The 16,739-nt window shown below is 38.1% G+C and overlaps 1 pseudogene; it reads left to right on the plus strand.

Moving 5' to 3' along the window:
- The first annotated feature begins 8,789 nt into the window (after window positions 1-8,789).
- On the plus strand, window positions 8,790-16,064 carry LOC123559475 (prostaglandin G/H synthase 1-like; annotated as a pseudogene).
- The last annotated feature ends 675 nt before the right edge of the window (window positions 16,065-16,739 follow it).

The following is a 16,739-nucleotide window of genomic DNA, read 5'->3' on the forward strand; positions in this document are numbered from 1 at the left end:
GTAATCTATATACTGCACAGTAGCTATACAGTAGCCTTTTGTGATACATGTAAACAGAAGCTAGTCTACCAATTTTCCATTCTTGTATATTGGCTCTTACCGCCAATATGCAGACCGTATCATCCCATAGGCTACCAGAATCAGTGTCTTTAACTCAATAGGGAGACGGAAGATCTACGGGCCACGGGGTCGTAAATACGACGCTCCTCGGGCGAGGCGTATGTTTTCCTAGACGGTTTGATAAAAGACATTGCGTAAGATATAATTCGTCCTCTACCTCTGGTTAATGTTGGGAAGTTGGCAGTTACTTGCGGGGAACAGGTTTGTACTGGTACAGAATCCAGGAACACTGGTAAGGTTAACTGCACGCCGTAACATGAACTGAAATACTGTTGAAAACGGCTGTCAAGTTTTGGGTTAACTATAATGGTGACAATATCTGAGGTATCTTCCAAGCAGTATACACGATGAAGGTTTCCTAGATATACTTGACTTGCTGTACCCCTAGACTTGCTTCACGTCTTAGACTTGCTTCGCTTCTTAGACGTGCTTCACTTCCTGGACTTGCTTCACGTCTTAGATTTGCTTCGCTTCTTAGACTTGCTTCGCTTCTTAGACTTGCTCCTCTAATTTAAATTGCTCCTCTCACTAGACTTGCTGCGCAACCTGGACTTGCTGCACTTGGAAGACTTACTCCTCCGAATTAGACTTGCTCCTTTTACTGGACTTGCTGCGCAACCTGGACTTGCTGCACTTGGAAGACTTACTCCTCCGAATTGGACTTGCTCCTGTTACTGGACTTGCTGCACAACCTGGACTTGTTGCACTTGGAAGACTTACTCTTCCAAAGTAGACTTGCTCCTTTTACTGGACTTGCTGCGCAACCTGGACTTGCTGCACTTGGAAGACTTACTCCTCCGAATTGGACTTGCTCCTCTTACTGGACTTGCTGCGCAACCTGGACTTGCTGCACTTGGAAGACTAAGTCTTCCGAATTGGACTTACACCTTTTACTGGACCTGCTGCGCAACCTGGACTTGCTGCACTTGGAAGACTTACTCTTCCGAATTGGACTTGCTGCGCAACCTGGACTTGCTGCGCTTTGGAGACGTACTCCTCTAACTGAAACTCTTAAGTTTCGTTAGTGACAATACTGGAGGTTTCTCTCTAAACCTTATTTTTTTTCTCTCTTTTTTTTATTTCTATTCCATTTCAAGTATAAATACAAAACGCGCGAACCGGATAGAGAGACGCCATTGTGACGTCACGCGAACAAAAATAGCATACACAAAATGGCGGCAAATTGTGTTTGTTTTATACAAATAAAGTGATATTTTTGACAACAGCCCCCTTCTAAAGAAATATTCCATATTTCAAAATCATGGCAAAAATATCTGATTTATTCTGTCTGCATATCCTCTGTTGATATTGTAATGTGGGGACTGTCTTCATCATCTTCATCTTGTCTGCTCAGATAATCTGCAAAGATGTTGTCTGATCCTTTTATTGCCTCAATCCGGAATTGATATGACTGCAAAAATAATGCCAATCTCACTAATCTTCCATTATCTGGTGTGGATTTCTGGATATATGCTAAAGAATTGTTGTCTGTTTGTATGACGAATTCCTTCCCATAAAGATACTTCTGGAATTTTTTTATTCCGAATACTATGGCAAGGCACTCTCTTTCTCCAACTGAGTAGTTCTTCTCACGATCCAGCAGCTTCTTGCTGGCAAAGGCAACTGAAAATAAACCCTCTTCATACTGCTGCAGTAACGCCGCTCCGATCCCGGTACTTGAACCATCACACTGTAAAATGAATTGTTTAGAAAAATCTGGTAGTCGAAGAATAGGCGATCTGGTGAGTTGATCCTTCAAGGTATTAAAAGCACTATCTTGACTTGCTTCCCATTTGACATAATTCGGCTGTCCCTTTTTCGTCAAGTCTGTTAGATGTGCTGCTATTTCGGCAAATGAAGGTATGAATTTTCTGTAATAGCCCGCTAATCCTAAAAATGCCCTAACTTGTCTTTTGGTTTTTGGAACTGCTGCTTGCCTTATGCGATTAAGTTTCTCCTCTTCCATCTGAACTATTCCATTTCCAACCATATGTCCTGTAAATCCAATATTGCCAAACCCGATAAAACATTTTGATGGTTTAACTGTAAGACATTTTCTTTAAGTCTTTGGAGGAACTCTCGTAGCATAACAAGATGATCATTCCAAGTTGGAGTATGTCCTATCATATCGTCGATATAATTATCAACGTTGTTACATCCTGCTAGCAGCTTCCTCATCATACGATTGAAGGTCGCCCCAGAGTTGACCATTCCAAATGGCATTTTCTTAAACTGGTAACTCCCTCTGTCTGTAGAAAATGCTATCATTCTTCGGCAACTTTCAGCAACTGGAATCTGCCAGTAACCTTTACATAAGTCGATCTTTGTTAAAAACTTATCATCTTTCAGTCTTGCCAGAATATCATCCACACTAGCCATAGGTTCGGTATCAAACTTGGTCACAGAATTAAGGCGTCGAAAGTCAATGCAGAATCTATTGCTTCCGTCTTTCGTCTTTACAATTACGATAGGTGCATTGTACTCGGATACGGATTGTTCTATAACATCAGCTTCCAGCATCTTCTTAATTTCATCTTCCACATCTTGACGCTTAGCGTATGGTATCGGGTACTGCTTCACTCAGATAGGTTTCTGGTCAATCAGTTCGACGTGGTGCTGTATGAGAGGAGTTGTTCCTGGTTGTTCGGAGAACACCTCACTAAATTCTTGAAGAAGATCTAAGACTTGCTTTCTCTGTTCCTGAGTAAGTCTTTCACAGATCTTGACATCACAAAATGTTTCACCACTTGTGTATCCTGGAAACTCTAGAAGACTTTCATCATCTACCGCTCCACCTTGAATATGGTTGTCATCTTCTATAATTGCCACACTTGCTGCAATCGTGTCTTTGCGTTCTTCATACTTCTTTAGCAAATTAATGTGATATGTTCTCGTTCTATCACCAACATTTATTCTATAGTCAACTCCGTTGATAGCCTCAACAACTTCATATGATCCTTTCCATTGTAGCATCATCTCATTCTTATCTGTCGGAAGCAGGAGTAGTACTTTGTCGCCAAGTTTTAATACTCGTTTGCGAGCTTTCTTATCGTAATGATGTTTGTATGTCTTCTGAGCTCTATTTAGACTTTCTCTTGCTATCTTGCACGTTTCTTCCAACCGCTGCTTTAAATCAAATACATATTGATATGTGTTCTGTGTCTCAGGATTTTCTTTCGCTGTCCATATTTCTTTCAACACTTGCATTGGTCCCCGCACTGTTCTTCCATATAAAAGTTCAAAGGGTGAGAATCCTGTACTTGATTGTAGTACTTCTCTATAGGCAAATAATACTGCCGAAAGGTATCTATCCCAATCTTTGGGTCTTTCTTGGCACATCTTCTTTAACATGCTCTTCAGGACTCCATTCATACGCTCACAAAATCCATTGCACTTCGGGTTGTATGGTGTGGTGAAGAGTTGCTTCACTGATATAAGACGACTTACTTCTTTCATCAGGTCAGATGTAAATTGGCTGCCTCTGTCACTTAAAACTTCACTTGGGAGACCTACTCTCGAAAAGATGTCAAGAAGTGCTTCTGCTACTCTTTCTGTGTCAATTCGTGGTAATGCTACCGCTTCTGGGTATCGCGTGGCATAATCCACCACTGTTAGTATATATCTGTTTCCACTGTCTGACACTGGTGCAATAGGTCCTATTAAATCTATGGCTATTCTGTGGAAGGGTTCTTCGATCACTGGCATGTCTCCTAAAGGAACCTTCTTAACTCGGCCTTTCGGAATGGTCTTTTGGCATTTGTCACAAGATCGGCAAAATCGTCCAACTTCACTTGAAATCCCAGGCCAATAGAAACTTGACGTGATCCTGTCCTCTGTTTTCTTCGCTGAAAGATGTCCTCCAACGATCGATTCGTGAGCAAGTTCCATCACTCTTTTGCGTTTGCTTGCTGGTACGACAATCTGTTTGGTCTCGTAGTCATACGCCCCTTTCGTCTGAAGATAAACTCTATACAGCACTCCATTTCTTATTGCAAATTTGTATTTGCACCGCCCTTGGTTTCGAGCATGTCTTCTGTCTTTGCTAAATCCCACAGCTTTTGCAATGCTTTATCTTCCTTCTGTGATGCCTTTAATGTCTCCACATTAACTTCTGTTTCACAGGAGGGTTTCGGTACATTCAGTGCTTTCGTTGGTAGCTCTGCTTTTCTACTCTGTGATCTTGTCATAACCGCAGCTACTGATGTATAAGCAATCTTCTTTTTCCATTCAGGATCAGGTCTATCAAGTACACCAGGAACATTCCCAATGACTAAGTCACAAATCAACGATTTTGGTACCATTGCCTCAATTTCTCCAATGTAATACGGAGTATCAACCCATATCTTCGCCATAGGTACAACTTTGGCGTCCCCATCTATTGTGATCATCACTATTTCTTTGCCTAGAAATTGCTCTTCTTTGACTAAGTCTCTTCTTACAGCAGCGGATTCGCATCCAGTGTCCCTTAACACTTTCACTTCTTCTGTTCCTACGAATCCTCTCTGTACCTCCAAGTTCCTCTCCCCTTTTAAGCTGTCAATGGTACAAACTCCTGCAAGTATTGGGACTGACTCCCCACTTGCCAACTTCAACTTTCCGTCTTCAGTATTGTTTTTCAATGGACTGTTTTTTACTTCCGTTTGAACACACACTGCTGCTAACTTCTGGTCATTCTTTGCTGGAGCTGATCTCATCTGCTTACAATCTCTGGCTAAGTGTCCTGCTTTATTACAGATAAAGCAACTCTTTGGAGTGTTACTCCTGCTGTTTTGTCTACAGTCACGCGCTAAATGACCTGCTTTATTACATATAAAGCAGGTTTTTCGCAACCCATTCTTCTCTTCAGTCTTTCGACTGGACTGCTCATGACTGGTGGAGTTGTGCTTCCTTTGTAGCGCAACACTCTTCGACAATATTGAAGGTGTCCCCTTATGTGCTTCGATGTACTGCTCTGCAAGACGTGTTATCTCGTCCATCGACTTTGGTGTTCTCTCTTTCAGAAACACCGCTAATTCGGCCGAACAACCTTCAATAAACTGCTCTCTTATCATTAAATCACATAAGGATTCATACGTCTTTTCTATTCCAGCCAGTTCAGTCCAACGACTGAAGTATCTCTTTATTCTTGACACAAATTGGAAGACCGACTCTCCTTGGTCTGGTTTACTTTGTCGAAATTTAGATCTGAATCCCTCTTCAGTCAGCTGATACCTCCTTAGGATCGCTTTCTTGAGAGAATCGTAATTACAGTCCTCTTCTTGTGGCATGCTTGTGTACACCTCCAGTCCCATTCCTGTTAAAAGTGAGCTAAGACCTATGGCCCAGCTCTCCTCTTCCCACTTTTGACTTTGAGCATATCTCTCAAACCTTTCCAGATATGCGTCAATGTTATCGTGCTCTTCATCAAACTTTGGAATCTTAGGTCTGTACGCCTTACAAGTATCAGTACTGTTTACTCTGTTGACCCTCAAACGCTCAATCTCTAAGTCTCTCTCCTTCATTCGCAGTTCAAAGTTCATCTCCATCTGTCTCCTTTCTTCATCACGTCGTTGAGCTCTCTCTTTTCCTTGCTATACATTCCTCTTCCTTATCTTTGATGAAAAGGATCAAGTCTCCACCGGACAATCCAAGTCTCTCGCCAAGTCTCAATCATTCATCGTAATACATCATGCTTGTTATGATAGCTGCAATATTATTATAGTAAATCCCGGACGAGTCCCCAATTTGTCAAGTTTTGGGTTAACTATAATGGTGACAATATCTGAGGTATCTTCCAAGCAGTATACACGATGAAGGTTTCCTAGATATACTTGACTTGCTGTACCCCTAGACTTGCTTCACGTCTTAGACTTGCTTCGCTTCTTAGACGTGCTTCACTTCCTGGACTTGCTTCACGTCTTAGATTTGCTTCGCTTCTTAGACTTGCTTCGCTTCTTAGACTTGCTCCTCTAATTTAAATTGCTCCTCTCACTAGACTTGCTGCGCAACCTGGACTTGCTGCACTTGGAAGACTTACTCCTCCGAATTAGACTTGCTCCTTTTACTGAACTTGCTGCGCAACCTGGACTTGCTGCACTTGGAAGACTTACTCTTCCAAATTAGACTTGCTCCTTTTACTGGACTTGCTGCGCAACCTGGACTTGCTGCACTTGGAAGACTTACTCCTCCGAAGTGGACTTGCTCCTCTTACTGGATTTGCTGCGCAACCTGGACTTGCTGCACTTGGAAGACTAAGTCTTCCGAATTGGACTTACACCTTTTACTGGACCTGCTGCGCAACCTGGACTTGCTGCACTTGGAAGACTTACTCTTCCGAATTGGACTTGCTGCGCAACCTGGACTTGCTGCGCTTTGGAGACGTACTCCTCTAACTGAAACTCTTAAGTTTCGTTAGTGACAATACTGGAGGTTTCTTTCTAAACCTTATTTTTTTTCTCTCTTTTTTTATTTCTATTCCATTTCAAGTATAAATACAAAACGCGCGAACCGGATAGAGAGACGCCATTGTGACGTCACGCGAACAAAAATAGCATACACAAAGTGGCGGCAAATTGTGTTTGTTTTATACAAATAAAGTGATATTTTTGACAACGGCGTTCAACACAAACAAACACAAACAAACATACCCTGAAATCCCGAAAATAAGCCGCGGCTTATCTTAAAGTTTCGTAAGGATTTGGTGGCTTATTATCGAGACCGGCTTATTTTTGAGTCCGGCGAACGTTTGAGTACATATATTCAGTAACGGTTTAAAAACCGGCGTATTTTCGAGTACCGAAATACTGAAGATACGGATGTTATATTTTTGCATTTTAGTACAAACATCGACGTCGGTAAATACTTATACTTCTGACATCAGTTTTGTTACAAATCCCATAGGCTACCAGAATCAGTGTCTTTAACTCAATAGGGAGACGGAAGATCTATGGGTCACGGGGTCGTAAATACGACGCTCCTCGGGCTAGGCGTATGTTTTCCTAGACGGTTTGATAAAAGACATTGCGTAAGATATAATTCGTCCTCTACCTCTGATTAATGTTGGGAAGTTGGCAGTTACTTGCGGGGAACATGTTTGAACTGGTACAGAATCCAGGAACACTGTTAAGGTTAACTGCACGCCGTAACATGAACTGAAATACTGTTGAAAACGGCGTTAAACACAAACAAACACAAACAAACATACCCTGAAATCCCGAAAATAAGCCGCGGCTTATCTTAAAGTTTCGTAAGGATTTGGTGGCTTATTATCGAGACCGGCTTATTTTTGAGTCCGGCGAACGTTTGAGTACATATATTCAGTAACGGTTTAAAAACCGGCGTATTTTCGAGTACCGAAATACTGAAGATACAAGTACAAACATCGACGTCGGTAAATACTTATACTTCTGACATATCAGTTTTGTTACAATTTCTTATTGAAAACACTGTAAACCTAGAATTGTTTTCGCGTTTTTTAAATAAGCGCCTTTCGCGGGTAGTATATTTCCCTGAAATTAAATAGCCGCGAAAAACTCTGATCTAATAAAAGCGCGAAAGATTCTAGCTTCAGCTTAAACAGATCGCTGTAAATTGGTTGTGTAGTTACACATACCAGGACACTGACGTAAATCCTGTCAACTCTTTTGAATAATGTAGTTAAAGGCAGTTGACGTTTCCTTATGAGTGTTAATGTATTAAATATTACAGGAGACATAGAAATAATTCACTTTAATAACTCAAATTCCAGTACCATAATGATATACAATTAGTGCATAAATCAACATTAACTTGATTGACAGGTGACTTCAGTATGACGTAACAGCCTTTTCTATATCTGTCACTCAGGTGATAAGAACAAAAACAAGATTCATCGACATATGATTTGTAGTCGGCTGCATATACGATATATTGACTGTAAATAAAATATTGTGGATATTTCTACTAAGTGTGGTTTAATCGCCTAACAAAAGATACTGCTATAAATGTGAAACAAATGACAGTGAAGTAACAGCAATTTATTGTGTGTCAATAATCGGGGGTTTGAATAACCGTTCATATGGATGAAAAGGACTAATAATTATAATTAAGGGGAAAATAAAAATTAACGTTTTCGAGAATATTATAAATGCAATTATGCTGTGATACTTTCCATTGTTCACTAAATATGTTCACTTGCGACATCAGATTCGCGGGATTGCGATTGATATGATTCCGCGAATATTTGTATCCCCGAAAATGTCTGCGTTTTGAAAAACGCGAAATATAGCATCCGCGAACATTTCTAGGTTTACAGTAATCCGATGCAGACAAATAATTACTCATTAAAAAGTTTTGTCTGGCCTAATAAATAAATACATGTATGATTTAATCGCCCAACAAACATGAATAACTTTAACAATACGTGATAAACACTGCATTGTGTTATAAAGACTGGTCATTTTAATTATCAGAACTGACGTCATAAGAAGTGTTTGAGACAGGAACTTTATTGCTTTTAAAATTTTAAGTTGTCCAGGGTTTTAAAAATCAGCACAACCTGAATTGTTTTAAGTGTTTTTATTCCAAAGTATATTTTATTGCTATTACATGTGGAAATAAATCTGCTATGTACACGTTGGTCACTTATGTTATCCTGGTGTTTTGGGATTTAATTTCATGCGTTGTCTAAGCCATTAAATTCATAAAAATTCATGGCCCGTAGATATTAATGATTTCACAGTTTATCATTTTAATTCATTGCTGAAATTAAGACATCTTTTCAGCTGTGTAGGCAATGGATAACATGTTCTACCTGTGACAAATTTGAAATCTACCTTAAAATCAAATCTTTATGTCATAATCTTACAAAATGATTTTTCTCGTGCTTTTCAGGAGAAACCATAAAGGTTGTGTTAGAAAACTATGTACAACATTTAAGTAATTACAATTATCAATTGGTTTTTAAATCAGAACTACTTTTCGGGCAGTCGAATCAGTATTCTAACCGAATTACAGCCGAGTTTAATCACATGTATCATTGGCATCCATTAATGCCGGATGAGTTCAATATCTCTGGGACTACTTACACTGTGAAAGATTTTCTCTTCCGTCCTGATATAGTTCTGAAACATGGAATGAGATATTTCGTTGATGGTCTGGTACATCAGAGAGCTGGCGCAGTGAGTACATAAAAAATTATAAAGATTTTTTTATGGACTATGTGAAATGTATAGTTGCTGAGTGGTTAAGGTGACTGATGTTTTTGAATCACTGGTCCCTTTCTGTTGTAGGTCAAACACTTGCTTGAGGTGTAAATTTTTCTCATGTAAGGAAGCTTGCCAGCTGGCTTGTGGAAAGTTAGTGGTTCTACTTGTCTGCCCACCCAGAGGAGAAACTGGGGTCTCCCCTCGACATTAAATGTTGCTGTATGGTATAGTCATAAATTGTGCTGGAGACTTGAAACCCAACAAGACGAACAAACAAAATGAAATATATACTTTGGTAAAAGACAATATAGAACATTTTGAAGTGCAGACATCGATTGCTATTCAAACATCTGTAATCTTCAGATCTCTTTGAACATTTTACATTCTGTTTAGGTCTATACATAGTGTTCATTTATGATAAATCTACAGTTTACTAAATACATACTGTGAAATCATTATTATTCGTGGGGGATTAATTTTCGTGGATTTCGTGGTTGAGCTCAACCACGAATTTAAGTCCCAACGAACAAATTATGCCCATGAAAATTTTTAATTTTACGCAAAGTCGCCAAAATTGACACCGTAGCCGTTCGATCTGATTCGTAGTTGTATGCATGCGGCAGTACTAACCTGCAGCTTTCGTGTAGTTTATGGAATCTCCATCAACGATAAACGTAAGTATGCGTGGAAACAAAACCGACTATTTCATTTAGAAATGTACCCGTGGTTTGTTTATGACATGTTTATGACATGTTTGTCGAAGTGAAAGTAGATACTAAATAAAGAAGTTTGACGTAGCGTCACGTGCCAACTACACTATAATACGGCTGTTATATGATTTTTTACGGCCCGCTATGCAATGTTTATACACTAACCTTTATTTTAATGACATGTAGTAAAATACTACGACTTTGGAACTATTAAATATTACATTATTAATTGTAAGACTTGTATCCGATGCATTTATACCTAATTCAGATTACATGTTTCTCGGCAGGAAATAACACATGCACAAGTTCAACAGCTTGTAATTTTAGATGCAGACGCGCATTCCTTTTGCCAAAAAAAGTCGGACCAGTTTATAATAGTTTATGTAAGAATTATTATGGTTATACTAGCACTACATTATTTAAATCTTTAATAGTATGTTTTAATTTGCGGTAAAATAAATAGTTCTTGTTTAAAACACGATCAAATGATCAACTTTATATTTGTTATGAATGGTAATTGTGCAAGGTGCTACGGTTTTTACACTATTTAATTGGCGCCGACTTTTCTCATTGAATATTTCACAGTTCTAAAAAGTTTTACAAATTAGGGTTCGTATAACTATAGATAACGCAGTCGTTAATTGGCACATGATCACTCGCTAATCTCCCGCGGCGTTGATTGCAAATTCGGTAACCATGGTAGCGCTGTTTGACACGTGTAGGTTTCTCATGTAAGGACAGAAGTACTAGTAGATCTATTCCTGTGGAAAGTATGATTTCTTTTTTTTTTCAAAAATTGAAAATCCACGAATTTACGTCCCCACGAAACAGCCGTTTTGGTCAAAACCACGAAATTTCGTGCCGACGAAATTAAATGATTTCACAGTACTGTTCCAAGGTCAGTATGTATATATGTTAATCTGTACAAAACAAATGGTAAAAAAAAAGAATTAAAAAAATTAAGAGATAGCTTTCCAAAAGGTCTAAGTGTAGAAGTTGTGTTTTTATCAAAGTAATTACTTAACCCATTTTGTTTGTTTTTTTGGAAAGGGAGACAACTCGGAAATTTTATCTTTATAGTTATAGTGGGAGTTATCCTTTTAAAAAATTAAGAGATAGCTTTCCAAAAGGACTGTTTTTCTTCTAAAAGGGAAACAACCCTGAAATTTCTTTTTTTATAGTTATAGTGGGAGTTATCCTTTTGTGACATATTTTTGTATTCTCTTTCAGTTTACCCACTATAACCACAATTTTTATACACTTCCTGTTGCCAAGCAGACTATTTTACATGGAAGAGCACTTAGATACCAGTCCTTTAATCAGTAGAGGAAAAGATTTAGTCTACCACCTTACCAAACATTCGAAGATTTAACTGGTATGTATTTGAGCCGCGCCATGGGAAAACCAACATAGTGGGTTTGCGACCAGCATGGATCCAGACCAGCAGTTTCTCTAATTGCAATAGGCTTTGAGAGCGAACAGCATGGATCCTGACCAGACTACGCGGATGCGCAGGCTGGTCTGGATCCATGCTGGTCGCAAACCCACTATGTTGGTTTTGTCATGGCATGGCTCATTTTAATTTTATGAAAGAAATGACTACAACTAAAACATGTGTTAGGGTTTTGCGACCAGCAAAAATCCATATCAGTGCATTTCCATACTGTTTTTTTTTATCAACTTTTCAAACGTGTATGCAACTGATACAGCAAGAGTATGGATCCAGATCAGACTGCATGGATGTGCTGGCTCAAAGTCCTAACACTGGTCTTCGCACAGTGGTGCTCAAATATTTATATTCACTGCCCCCTCCCCAACTTGAGCTTTTAGAAAGTGGGACAATGTATAGGAATTTTTACATTTTTTTGTTTACAGTTTTTGCCTGAAATTATTTCTAACATTCAGTTCTTTGAGCCTGAAACAGTGCATTGAGGAGAACATGGGGTCTTTTTCCACCATCAAAAGTAGGAAAAATCCCCATATATCCAAAATTATTTCTGTGAGACTACAAACTTAACAAAGAAAAAGGTCTTAAAGGAATTAAATGCATAACGAAATACCGTATACCCGGTACATGTAATATTAATATACTACCGGCTTTCTGTGGCTGAGTGATTAAGGTTGCTGATTTTGACTCACTTGCCCCTCACCAATGTGGTTTCGATACCTTAATTTGGGTGTAGGATACTTCATGCAAGGAAGCCATCCAACTTGATCACAGGAGGTCGATGGTTCTATTCACATGCTGGTTCATGCATTAACACTTATCATGCTGGACACGATTGATTCTGCCTTTGCGGCCAGTGCAGATCAAGATCAGCCTGCACATCCGTGCAGTCTGATCATGATCTGCACTGTTCGCCATTCAGTCAGTATCATATGGTATGCACCCCTTTTAACAGTTACTGGTAATGTCCAAGTTGAATGATGGACAAGTTCATTATAGAAATTTACAGGGTAAGTGTGAAATCACTTAATTTCGTGGACATGACATTTCGTGATTCATCTAAAAGTTCCGTTTCCTGGCATTCATTGTTTTTGAAATAATTCAAAAACAGATGAAATTAAAGGGAATTGTATGTGTTCTTTGGAGTTTAATTTTGTGAATTGACCCAACCATGAAATCCACTGAAATTAGACCCTAATAAATATTGATAATTTCACAGTAAATGTCCAGCAGTTTCTTTCAGGGGAAGTCTTTTATCTTTTTAAACAGATAACCAGGTAAAATTTTAAGGTTTAAACAGCAAATACAGTATATTAAATATAAATCCCTTTGCTTTGCTTCATTTTGTCATACCAAACTGTCTGAAGGCAATTTCAACAATAGAAGTCGCTTTCAATCACATTATGTGTCAGGGGACATCTGTGTTGGAGTGATAAGGATAGCTGACTTTGAAATGCCCCTTATTACCGTGAGGTGTTTCCATGTCTGTTCTTATCCCTTGCCGATGAAATCGGGATGAGGATATTGAAATGGCGTTGTCCGTCCGTCATTCCGTCAGTCCGAGCTCACATTTGCATACTTAGGTGGCTATAGGAACAATAGGTAACTGTACTTTTTCTTTGATGTCATTCATTCCGTAAGGCTTTTATTTGGCTATTTTTCTCTTACATGGCTAAAAGAACAATAGAGAGAACAAAAGAATAGCCACATAAGTATCCATATGTAGGAACGTCCGTCCGGCATTCCGTCCGTCCGTCCGCAGTCATTTCTCAGTAACTACCTGGTAGAATTTCATGAAACTTGAAATAAACATGAACCAACATACTGCGATGATGCCCGTCAAGTTTTTTTTAGATTGGTCAATTTCCCTTAGAGTTATTGCCCTTGATTTAATGAAAAATGTCCGTCCGCAGCCATTTCTCAGTAACTAGCAGGTAGAAGTTCATCAAACTTGAAATAAACATGAACCAAGATAGTGTGATGATGCCTTTTAAGTTTTTTTTTATTGATCTATTTCCTTTAGAGTTATTGCTCTTGATTTAATGAAAAATGCACAAAAATGTCCGTCCGTAGCCATTTCTCAGTAACTGGCAGGTAGAATTTCCTCAAACTTGAAATAAACATGAGCCAACATATTGCAATGATGCCCGTCAAGTTTTTGTTTTTGATTGGTCAATTTCCCTTAGAGTTATTGCCCTTGATTTGATGAAAAATACATGTCTGCAGCCATTTCTCAGTAACAAGTTTGTAGAATTTCATGAAACTTAAAATAAATATGAACCAACATACTTTGATGATGCCCATCATTTTCTTTTTTTATTGGTCAATTTTCCATAGAGTTATTGCCCTTTAATTGTGTAAAAATCCACAGATTTGTACATAACAAACCAACCAATTGGAAGAATTTCATTAAATTTCTTTCATTCTTTTCCGTGAACATTTATTATAAACATGTGAAGTTGTGTACCCACACCTGGTCGCCACCTTGCATTTTTTTTTCATTCCTTTTTTTATTTCTTTTATTTTCCAAACCTTCCATGAATATTTATCAACATGCAAAGTTGTACCATTCTCTCACCTCACTCCTCCACCCAGTCATGCTCACCACACCATCATGCATCCCCATCCCCATTTTTTTTTTTTTTTTAATTTTTAATTTTCCATCAATATTTATAATCAACATGTAAAGTTTTGTACCCCCCCCCCCCCCACACACACACACTCACAAAAAAACCCCATTCATTTTCTGTTAATTTGATTTTGACTATTGAAATTATTTGCTTCTTTTGTAACATTCTTAACTTTTTGCCAGATATATTTTTTTGCCATTCCTCACCACAGACCCTTTCGGCGGGGGATATCAATTCATCGAATTTGCTTGTTGAACTCTATCATCCAGCTAGCTTTTGGAAGAGGTCTACCAAAATGTCTGTTTGTACATGGAACAAGTCTGGAAGGGTATCTAAGCTAGGTCTTTCACCAGATTTGTGATACTGTAAATAATTCATATTTGTAGGAGACCATCATGGATTTTGTTTTTTGAGTTGATTCACAAAATTAAATCCCAGCAAACAAGTCAAAATCACCAACTTTAGGACCCATGAAATTAAATAGTTTCCCAGTATGACTGCAGCTGATTGTTAGACTGAAAATCCAACAAAAAAGTAACCATATGTACAATAAAAATACATATTTTGTGAATATTAAAAATTTTGAAGTAAATTTTATAAATAACATAAAATAATTTGTTTTCCAGGTGATACAGAAGTAGCAAAAGACTTGGAAGAAATATATGGTGATATAGATGCTGTAGAATTTTATGTTGGTATTGTCGTGGAAAAAACTAGACCAAAGGCGATATTTGGATCAACTGTGATAGAACTGGGAGGACCTTTTTCTGTAAAGGGGCTTTTATCAGCCCCTATTTGTAGCCCGCAGTATTGGAAACCATCCACGTTTGGTGGAGATGTCGGGTTTAACTTAGTAAAAAAAAACTGCATCATTAGAGAAGTTATTCTGTAAGAATATGGCAGACTGTCCTAAGATCTCATTTGAAGTTCCAAAAGACTCTGAAAGTTGTACAAAAGAAACCCAAAGCTGCACAAAGAATGAGTTATAACAGATGTTTATCAACACTGTATGAAGGAGATCTGGATACGTGACTGAACTATACTATACTGAATTAAGAATCAGTCCAGCTTAAAAAAACAGCAGTCACTATCTTTTATAGCAGATCCTCTGTTGGGTTTCTGATTTCTGACATGCCTTGCCATCATCAAGATAGTGCTTGTGCAAGAAATGGGTAAGGGGACGATTGTATCAGCGCCAAAATAAAATCTAACAGCATGAAAATCTTATGCAGTGTGTTAACTGCAGGTACCACTGATGTTTTTTATAGAGTCTAGATGGCCTTTATTGATTCAATTCAGAGCATTAATAGAGAATGTGGGACATATTTGCTGTGTTTCATATCATCCAGTCAATTCTGAACCTGCGTTACAGGCAGATGTGAGGAATATTGTTTTAAGTCTTTAAAGAAAATCATTATATAATTTGTTCAGTTTTCTTTGGGACCTCATTTACTGAGGGGTGAAGGTCCTTAGCTTTGAATCAACTTGTCTCTCATTTCTGTGGGTTTGAACACTACTTAGACCATAATATGAGGAAGCCATCCAGCCAGCTTGCAGAAGGTCAGTGGATCTGTTCAGGTGCCAGCTCATGTTTGAGATAATGTCAAGAGGATGGCACATGGGCTTGGATCTTTTTCATCATTAAAGCTAGCAGGCAGTCATAAAAATCCATATGAATGCAAATTTTGATGTGGATGTTTGTATGTTGTTTTCTATGAAGTGTGTCTGTAATTGTACTTTGTCTTTACTAGAGTGTTTGAAATATTTTATTTTTGGAATTTGCAGATTAAGAAAACCGAACTGATTGTGAAACCGACCTTTTGATGTAGAGAGCACTTGAATTTCCAGGGATAATTTAAAACTAACAGATTTTGTAAACTTGCCTTGAAATGCTTAATGAATTAATGTACATGAAGGAATCTTGAATTTGTATATGTATTTGAATTAGATATTGTTTATGTTATTAATAAAAATGCCTTTTATTTATACAATTCATGTGTCTCATATTACTTCGCACCTGTCTTAGATCACTCAGTATACCACAGACTTATGCACTTTATTAATTGTTGAAAGATAACATAAAGGCATTTTAGCACTGTTGGTCCCCTACGTGCCCTTTCCCCCAGTCTTCTGTCCGGTTATAAACACTACACGTAGGATCTTACATTTGTGAAAGATGGTGTAATTTAGTCAGATTATCAGATGTTCCTCAACTGTGATAATTTGAAAAGTGTGTGATAATGGAAAATAAGGAAGTTATGCGCGTCCTTTTATTTTGCTGGTATGTGAAAAACAGGTTGCTATGGCAACTCCTATTTAGAAAAATACTTGAAAATGTAATCACTGATAACTTAAGAAGTGTAGGAGGGTTTTTCAGAAAACATGAAGAATGCAATACAAATGCAAATTATTTTATTTTGTCGTTTATATGCCAGTTTGTCCGTCTGTCTGATTACCCTTTAGTCAAACAGGTTCAACGGATCGACTGTAATAGCCTGGTTCATAAATGATGGGTAATTTTGAGGATATGCAGTACATGCATATTGTATTGGTTGCAATGATTAAATAACGGCAGTATGGAGAATATGCAAACCATTACAATTGTTTCGCCACATCCAAAATTGTTTATGCTGTAGTAACAAAGTGTTATTCCGGTAGAAGACTTTGA

Source organism: Mercenaria mercenaria, chromosome 15 (assembly GCF_021730395.1).
Source record: "Mercenaria mercenaria strain notata chromosome 15, MADL_Memer_1, whole genome shotgun sequence".
Taxonomy (NCBI): domain Eukaryota; kingdom Metazoa; phylum Mollusca; class Bivalvia; order Venerida; family Veneridae; genus Mercenaria; species Mercenaria mercenaria.